The sequence below is a fragment of the Neofelis nebulosa genome, chromosome 12 (assembly GCF_028018385.1).
Source record: "Neofelis nebulosa isolate mNeoNeb1 chromosome 12, mNeoNeb1.pri, whole genome shotgun sequence".
NCBI classification, from domain to species: Eukaryota; Metazoa; Chordata; class Mammalia; order Carnivora; family Felidae; genus Neofelis; species Neofelis nebulosa.
In genome coordinates this window covers 90,469,605-90,479,471 of record NC_080793.1, presented here as the reverse complement: position 1 = coordinate 90,479,471, position 9,867 = coordinate 90,469,605, and the positions used below count along the sequence as shown (strand labels likewise).

The following is a 9,867-nucleotide window of genomic DNA, read 5'->3' as shown; positions in this document are numbered from 1 at the left end:
CGAAGGCAGAGACCTTTCTCTGCAGAAGAGAAAGGCAAAAAAAAAAAAAAAAAAAAAAAAAAAAGTCGGAGATTCTAAGCAACGGAAGGATTCGACTCACCATTGCTGGCCTTGTACGTGGAGGATGCCGGGCGAGAAGGAATATGGGTGACCTCCAGACGGCAGCCAGCGAGGTATCGGCGACCTCAGGCCTGCAACCACAAGGAAGCAGATTCTGCCAAGGATCTGAATAAGCCTGGAGGCCGTTTCTTACACTTCGGGGTAAGCACTTTTCCACCAATACCTTGATTTCAGCCCATGAGACCCAGCGCAGAGTCCGGTCAAGCCCTCCTGAGCACCTGACCTACAAAACTAAGGTAACCAATGAATGCTATGTTAGCCACTCAGTGTGTATGCGGTGTTTGTCAATAGAAAACGAATGCAGTTGGCCGTGACGTTTATCAAACTCCTAATTAGTGCCCTTTGAGTGACTTAGCTCTGAAACAGGGGCTATTTATCCATTGTGGGTAATGTCTCATCTATCACGTAGGCGGTCTGGATTTTTGCCTTTGTTTTATCTGCCGCAAGCAAACTCATAGATAACGTATTTTTAAAGAGGGAGAATAAGGCGATCGTGTCGACTGGATTTTTTCTCTAACTCGTTGTGAATTCGGGGTATATTATTTCCATCACAGTCAACACAAGAACAGAAACATGCTAATGCATAATCCTCCGAGATTTAGTTCTGTCTGAAATGACAAAGGACCGTTATTTCTTTGCATAGAGTCGGAGCGTATTCAAACATGCTGAGGTCGTGTGTCACATCGCGGTATCATTCATTTTGGACGTTTGGGGTTGGGATGGCTTATCCAGTTTTTCCTGCCTTCAGTTCACCGACTCTTGATGTGTTGTTCATGCCAGTTGTGAATTGACTCTGCTGTGCGTACCACGATCTTCTAAAAAAAAAAAAAATCAAACCTATTTTAAGGTGTATTCCACCCCCCCCACCCCCCGCCCCCCAGCCCCATTAAGTTTTTACAATGTTCTTGCAAAGTTCCAGCTCGGGTTGTGACTCAGGCCAACTCAGAACCATCAGAGAGTTACTAGCGAGTGACAGGCACAGTGATGCTATTCTGAGTTGGGGACCAACAGCACCATTCAGGGTCTTTGATGCCAATTAAGAGCGAGGCCAAAGATGAGCTGAGCAGGGAGTCTACGTCCTTTCACGGGGTGAGAAGAGGCAGGAAAGAGCTATTTTGATTGAGCGCGAAATATACGATCGTAGGAGGGATCCGTGACCGCATTCGTGTCCCTTCCTTCTCTTATTGCTGCATTTAGTGCAAATTTAACGAGTGTCTGCCCCTTGCCCGACCCGTGTCAGGTGCTGAGATGATGAAAAGTGGTAACAAAGGGAAACCGGGGCTTCAGGAACAGACAAAGTGCCAAGGAAGGTCGCAGAGCGGCCGGAGATGTTCTGAGGGCCCCTGAAGGGGTGGCCACTCGTTCTGACCAGGAGTTGGGGAAGGCATCTGGGATGGCACATTTGAACGTGGTCGTGAAGGATGCAGTGGGAGGGCCCGGGTGGAAGAGGCATTTCAGGAAAGAGGACACAAAGACAGGGGAGTGGTGAGAGAGCAAAACAGGACACCAGGCAGCTAGTGTGCCCAGAGGTGCTTCCAGGGGCTGAGCATAGGATTTCTGGGAAGGACGGTGGACAGAGGGACCAGAGAGACAGGTGGGCCTGGTTCTGTGAGAGTTCGATGGCATTGTAAGAAGACAAGGAGTCCCTGAAAGGTCTGAAACGGGTAATAAAATCCAAATATATTAGCACAGTGCTCACTTCGGCAACATATATCTTCGACACAGAGAAGATTAGCGTGGTCCCTGCCCGAGGACGACACACACATTCATGAAAGGCTCCATATTTTTTCTAAACAAACAAGAAGGAAAACAAAACCAAATGGTAGCACAGCTATAGTCTAAGACGTTTTGGAAGCCATGTTGCTTCCTGCTCCAAACTTCATAAAGAAAATATCAGCCATAGTAAGAGTAAGACGTGGGACAGCATACCTGTGTCTCTTGGATAAATACCTAGTAGTCAACTGCTGGGTGTTAAGGCAGTTATATTTTTAAATTAAAAATAAATAAATTAAATTAAAATAAAAAATAAAATGAAATGTAAAAAAAAGAAGAGTAAAACGTGGGGTGCCTGGGGGGCTCAGTCGGTTAAGCGTCTGACTTCGGCTCAGGTCATGATCTTACGGTTTGTGAGTTTGAGCCCCGCATTGGGCTCTGTGCTGACAGCTCAGAGCCCGGAGCCTGCTTCCCATTCTGTGTCCCCCTCTCTCTCTCTGCTCCTCCACCACTCATGCTCTCTCTCTCTCTCTGTCTGTGTGTGTCTCTCTCTGTCAAAAATAACTAAACATTAAAAAAAAAAAAAGAGTAAAACTTAATGTTCAGAGTCAACAGAGAGTCTCTGGACAGAAGGAGAAGTGCAGGGTCCCTCTGTCCAGGGACATTCCGCCTCTATTTTCTTTTCCTTTCCTCCTTTCCCTCCCATTGGATGATCAATATCCTTATTTTCCCGTTGATTTGGCTCTTTTGGAAATACCCAGCAAAGCTAATTCAAGCTAGGGCTTAGAAGCCCACGAGAGGCCAATGCCAAGAACAGAGACATGACATAAAGTTATAAAAATGTGAGTATTAGGGAACTAGGCAAAGAAGAGAAATAACTCCCACCTGCACAGACCGTCTTTGTGGTCACAACGCTCTCGTGGATGGCCTAGAGACAGCTCCCAGGGCAAGCTGGAGAGACACAGACATGTGAGCCATGGCTTTCTCCTCCAGGGACCGCCTGTAGCCACCTGTCTTCACAACAAAAGTGATGCCAGGCCACCGAGCTCATGTTCTGTCTCCTGTGAACACTCTCTTATCTCTCCAGGGGCGTCTGTTGCCGCTTTAAACTTCTGGAGTACTTTCTGGCTATTCTGCTTTTCCGTAAACAACATTATTTTGTGTTTACGGCACAAATAATTCCTTAGCTTGGGAGCGATAATAACTATATCTTGCACTCTGTGCTTCTCCTGTTTCTATTACTGCTGAGGGGCAAGCGTAAGAAGAGCATGTGTTTGGGCAAAAGTCGAAGAACGTATCAGGGTGGGTTTGCAGCAGCAGAAAATATAACTTAATGATTCAAGGACACACGCAGGTTAGGCGTATAGGTCCTAAGCGGATGGCAGGAAGTCAGCCGCTGCCGAGATCTATCCAGGCTGTTGCGTTACGTTCCTGATTGGCCACAAAAACAAAAGAGTCCGGCCCTTCGGTAGCACCCTCTTCCTTGTAGTTCTGATTTTCTAGAACATTCTCCCGACCTGCACGTCGTCCCCGGTTGTACCGATTTATCGTGATCTATCATTACCAACTGACCTGGATAATTGTTCCTTCTCACCAACGCTTCCCACTCAACAATTATTTGGGAGACAATGGAGCCAATTACTTCACTTCGAACACATTTAAGACAATCAGTAATTTTAGACAGCAAATTAGACAGCGTTTTCTCGCAGTAAGAGTTTGTGATTGAACTACGACTTTTCATTTCATTGGCAAATTCTACGATCCCAGTTCCTGTTCTTTTTAAAGTAAACCGCCAAGGAAACTTTCTGAAAACTAGAGACTCTGGAAAAGAAGCCATTTGCTTCCTTCATGTAGTCTGTCCTCGGTAATGTCTCTTGGGCAGGGATGGAAAATTGCTTTTATTCTTTTTTTTTTTTAATGTTTATTTATTTTTGAGACAGAGAGAGACAGAGCATGAACAGAGGAGGGGCAGAGAGAGAGGGAGACACAGAATCTGAAACAGGCTCCAGGCTCTGAGCTGTCAGCACAGAGCCCGACGTGGGGCTCGAACTCACGGACCGTGAGATCATGACCTGAGCCGAAGTCGGACGCCTAACCGACTGAGCCACCCAGGCGCCCCAACTTTTATTCTTTTTATAACATCTGATTGATTGGTTGTGGCTGCCTGGAGCCTCCTCTCCGCTCTGGGGAGGAGAAGGCAGTGGTTGATTAATCAGGTCTGCCAGGAATGGAAGAGGGGCAACTATGTAAGAACTTTGGATAGTGGGGTCTTTACCATCAGTGCCTGAAAATGTGGCTGCAATCTATTTCTTCTTCTTCTTCTTCTTCTTCTTCTTCTTCTTCTTCTTCTTCTTCGGTTTATTTATTTCTTTTGAGACAGAGAAAGCATGAGTGGGAGGGGGCAGAGAGAGGGAGAGGGAGAATCCCAAGCTGACAGCACAGAGCCCGATGCCGGGATCGATCTCACGAATTGTGAGATCGTGACCTGAGCCCATCAAGAGTCAGACGCTTAACCGACTGAGCCACCCAACTGCCCCCTCAATCTATTTATTCTGTGACCATCCCTGCTTAGAGATTTAGGAGACTATCCTAATATCTAGTGGGAAAAAAAAGGAAAGAAGTGGCATGAACTCAAATCTTAATTTTTTAATAGAAATGTCTTGTATAATAACATTTGGCTAAGTGTAAGACAGCAGTAACCCCTACCATACATGGAGAGAGCACTACATGCCAGAAATTGTTCTAGATGTTTCCCTGTGTCTAGCCATGTGATACATATACTCAGAGATACTGTCTTAAATATTTTCTAAAACACGAGAGACAGAAAAGGTTCAAGGGAGGTTCTTGCAAAATAAACATAGAGAAGCCCTTTTATATCATTATATGATGTGCAGTTTTTATAATCAAAGCAACTCACTGAGAACTTTTCAGGACGGTGATAACTGTAATCATTGTTTTTTTTTTTTTAAGAAAATTTAAGGGGAATTCCAATAAAAATGAATCAGTAGATTCACACATGGAGGACCCCCCTCTGCTCCAAATATACAACTCTGAGGGATAAAATGATAAGAGTATAGCCAAGATAAGTAGGCATGCTCTTCAGCCAAATCCTCAAGGCCGTGGACAGGAAGGGGGGTGGGGAGAGCAGTGAACGAGACCGAAGTCATAGAGTTAATGCTGTCAGGTTGTGGTCATCAGGTTACTGCATGCAGGGAACAGATTCCAAGTGTTTTACGAGACAACGGTAAGCATGTGAAGCCAGGGCTAAAGGGGAGACTTTCCACCCCTGAAACGAGACAGAGGGGCCAGCTGCAATGACAGCTGAACCCATGACTTGTACGGAACAACAGACATGAGCAGCAGGGATTCAGAGACCCCCAAGTTAAACTTACTAAACTCATAAAAAAATCTCATGCTAGAAATAACAGCAAAATTAATACCAGAGGATTCGCTGAAGGCATAGGATTTAAATTTATAGAACAGTTTGACAAACATTTTAACATTAGGAGGCATAAGAGCCTCCAGAAGATAAATAACACAGTAATATCCATTAAAATAAAAAAAAAATGTGAAACATAAACAGGCAGATGTGATATAAGAACAGGCTGCCATAGAAAGTACTGGTTAGGGAGTTGGCCACCCTGCCAGACGGACGCACTGGGAGAAGGCGACCCTTTTACAAAGGGATTTTTTTTTTTTAATTTTTTTTATTTAAAAAAAAAACTTTTTTTTTAACGTTTTATTTACTTTTGAGACACAGAGAGACACAGCATGAACGGGGGAGGGGCAGAGAGAGAGGGAGACACAGAATCGGAAGCAGGCTCCAGGCTCTGAGCCATCAGCCCAGGGCCGGACGCGGGGCTCGAACTCACGGACCGCGAGATCGTGACCTGAGCCGAAGTCGGACGCCCAACCGACTGAGCCACCCAGGCGCCCCCTTTTTTTTTTTTTTTTTAAATAAAAAGCCATGTATTTAACATCATTCCCTTAATCAATTGAGTAGGAACCCTCTGGGTGCCCCGTATGGAATGCTGTGGAAGATGAATCTTTCCAGGCCTCTGTATGAGTTTGAATGTTTTCAGCTGTAAGAAAGAGAAAGTCCGGTTGCAAAGGCCTTTAAACAATAAGCAAGCTCAGCTTACATAACAAGAAGTCTGGGGCAGGGCAGCTCCAGAAGCGGTTCATCCAGAAACTCAGCAATGTCATCAAGGATCCAGCTTGCGGGGAGCCTGAGCTGGCTCGGTAGGTGAGGCGCCAGGCTCTTGGTTTCGCCTCACGTCATGATCTCATGGCTCGTGAGACCGGGTCCTGCGTTGGGCTCTATACTGACAGTGCAGAGCCTGCTTGGGATTCTCTCCCTCCCTGTCTCTCAGCCCCTCTCCTGCTCACTCACGCACATGTGCACGCGTGCGCCCACTCTCTTTCTCTCAAGATAAATAAATAGAGAAACCTTTAAAAAATGCTTAAAAAAAAAAAAAAAAAGGATTCAGGTTGCTTCCACCTTTCTTAGCATATCCTGCCCAGACTAACTCCCCTCGTGGTCCCAACATGGCTGCTACGGTTCCAGGCATTCACACATAGGCACCAACAAGCATATAGGACACCAGAAGGAGGAAAGGGACCATTTCTTTCAGATCTACGTCTTGCGTTAGACAATTCACGGTTTACCTGGTGGGGCTGGACATGGGGCCCAGCCGACTCTAAAGACAAGGAAGGTGGGCATCAGGAAGTAAGACATAGACAGCAAACATTAGCACCAGGATGCCTGTTAGTGATTCCTGGGTCATCTTAGATGTCACAGGTCCTCATGGCAAGACCCCGGAAACCAGGGCATCGTAGACTGATTTCTCCTCACACCCTCACCACAGCAGCCAGAAAATATCGGGCATCTGGAATATTCTGGCAAGAGTCTTGGGTATGAGATTTCTACAGATGTCCCGTAAAGGAACAAAGGGGGGCACTCCACATCCACCTATCTGCCAGCCCATCTTCTGGGTGATGGTTTCCTTGATGAAATGCTCCTCTCTGTCTTGTGACCGGTTTTGATCCTAAATATGAACTTACCTCGTTTTATTTTTGTTACTGTTTTAATTTTGTTCTCTTTGGGGTTTCCATTTGTCCCTACTTCTCCCCATTTGTCACACTAGTTCGAATCCTTTTATCTTTGACCTCCTCCAACTCACACCGTTTTTAGAGTTTTCTTCAGGCGTAGTTGGGTTTTGCTCTGTGATCTCTTGTGAGGAACTTTTTTCTTAAGAGGCGAATTTATCCTGTTTTCATCTAGTAATGTGACAGATGTGTTTGTTCGTATCCCTGTGATCTGTTTATTTCTGTTTAAAGTCTTCCTTTGTTTCCTACATGTTTCCATAGTGTTTTCCCTTCTTTGTTTTCATAATTTATTCCAGTAATTGTAAGATTTAGTAAACATATCTTTGGCTACTCTGGAGGTTAACTTTTATAATGGTAAAATATGTACATTTTAAGTATATATAGTAGAATATGGACACGAAACTCTATTTCCTGATTTTTTTTTTACCTCTTCCTTCCTTTAGGTTCAGAAAAAATTATGACATTAATGACATGGTATTTGACCAAGGACTATGGAAACTAACAGATTGTGAAAAGAAAATTGTCTTTGAGGTAGACAGACCTCTCCATCAGGGCTGATGGCAGACGGCCATCTTTCTGTGGGTATATTCTATACCAGTGAAGTTCATCTTATTGGTTATATTTTGGAGCATGCATCATTTGACTCTCCTGATAATTTTGATTTCTATAGAATACGGTTGAAATTAGACGAATTAACTTTTTTTTTCTTTAAATTAAAGGACACCTAGGTGGCTCAGTCGGTTAAGCATCCGACTCTTGATTTCAGCTCAGATCATGATCTCACGGTTCCTGAGACTGAACCCACGTCGGGCTCCTCGCTGACAGCATGAAGCCTGGTTGGGATTCTCTCTCTCCCTTGCTTTCTGCCCCTCTCCCACTCATCCTTTCTCTCTCTCTCTCTGTCAAAACAAATTAAAAAAAATTAATAGAGGCTTTAAAAAAGCTCAGTAAAGGCGAGGACCTGCTAAAGGAAAGCCTAAAGGAAAACAACTCAGATATATATATATATATATATATATATATATATATATATATATATAAAGAATCTTTTCTATTCCTCTAGTGAAAAACTACTCTCCGGTTCTAAGTCAGAAAATTGAAAAGACCTGTTTGGGTTTAGAAGCCGCTGGGGTGCCATTTAATGCAACAGCAATTGTGCATGAAATACTGTAAACATGAATGTATCAGAGAACACAACGACTATAAAACAGTATAACAAGCAGTTTTGGAGGTGACGTAGGGAGGGTATTAAAATGATAACTTATCAAAGGTGCTTAGCTGCTGGCCACAAGAAACAGAAAACAGTTAAAAATTCACAGGCAACCATGTAACTGAGTGTAAGTTTTAATAGATGACGCTTGATAATAATTTAGATCGAGCCAAATACACACTTTCAGAGGAAGATCTTTATTATGGGCGAAGCACGGTGATCAAAAAGGAACAAAATATTTAGATGCTGAAGGGCCGTTTCGTGGACTCAAGAAATTGGGTCCAAATCGCATGCAGAGACGGGGACTTCTTGAATTTTGAAAGGGTATTACTTCCAAATTTTGTGAGGAAGCACTTCTTTTTCTTATTCTCAACTATGTGAATCCCATTCCACAGGGTGCAGAATAGCGGGTGCGTGTGCTTTCGTGTTCCCAACCCCTCAAAGATGTTCACATGCTGATCCTTAGAACCTGTGAATACGTACCTTGCGTGACAATGGGATTGCGGCTTTGAGTAAGTTACAAATTTTTAGATGAGGTGATTGTCCTGGATTGTTTGGGTGGGCCCAGCGTAATCACAAGGGTCATCGTAAGTGAAAAGGAGAAGAGGGATGGTCAGGTATCAGAGTCAGAGAGATACTGTGCTGCGTCTTTGGAGGTGGATGAGGGGCCACAAACCAAGAAATACAAACACCTCTGTGGCTTGTAAAAGGCGAGGAAACAAGTTTCCCTTTAGAGCCTCTAAAAGGAACACGGCCCTGCCAACATCTTGATTTCAGTCTAGAAAGATCTGTTTTGGACTTCTGACCCAAGGGGATCCTTTTGTGCTGTTTTTTACAGAGTGTTCGTGACATTTTGTTACAGCAGCAAATAAGAAACACATACACCAAGAAAGTGTAAACAAGCAATCGCATTTTCAGCTAGAACAATAGAGATAGAAGGAAGGAGCGTTTTTTGACCTTGGATAGGATCATAACATCCAAGGGAGAGCGTGCCATGAACCCGGGGGCAGAGCAGCCGCCATGAGGCATGCGTGGCGGTTCTTGTGAATGGTCCAGTTGGCCGTCCTGGGGATGTGGGGAGAAGAGCTCGAAGGGACAGCAGGACCCGGACGCTGGAGCCTGGGTTCAAGGTGGAGTGACCCTGGAAGATTCCGAGCACAATGGTGACCTAGTGTGTTCTAGGAAACTCATCTGCCATAATGTGTAGGGGGAGAGGGTAAGAGGGAGAGCAGTTAAGAGGAGGAGGAGAATGAGGTGGCCATGGGAATCGAAAAGTGGGGGGCATGCCCAAGCAGGAGGCCTGACGTGTGATGGTTCATTTATTCATTACAGAAAAGTCTTTATGAAGTCCTTTCTGATGCCTGGTGCCTAGCAGAAGCCGATACATTAGAACATGGTGGGGAGACAGAAACTAGCAAAATATCCCCACGCATCCAGGCAAAAGCACAACAGTGGGAGAGGCCAGACAGGGGGATCTCATGCTGCGCATAATAATGGTGATAAGGTGAGCTAACCTCAGCTGAGAGCTTACATTATTGGAGAATGATTGAAACCAACTATAGATCAAGGCCCAGATGATGCCACATTGAGAATTTGGATTTATCCTTATTCAAATGTCTTTGGACAGCTTCCAAATGCTCCCATCCTTTCTTTCTAGGGACCAGGAGCCACATTACAGAGCTGCGATGCTCTCCTTAGTGACCCACTCTGAGAAC

General features: G+C 44.7%; 1 pseudogene; it reads left to right on the top strand.

Moving 5' to 3' along the window:
• Nucleotides 1–1,811: 1,811 nt before the first annotated feature.
• LOC131492256 (U6 spliceosomal RNA) lies at nucleotides 1,812–1,908 on the top strand (annotated as a pseudogene).
• Nucleotides 1,909–9,867: the final 7,959 nt, after the last annotated feature.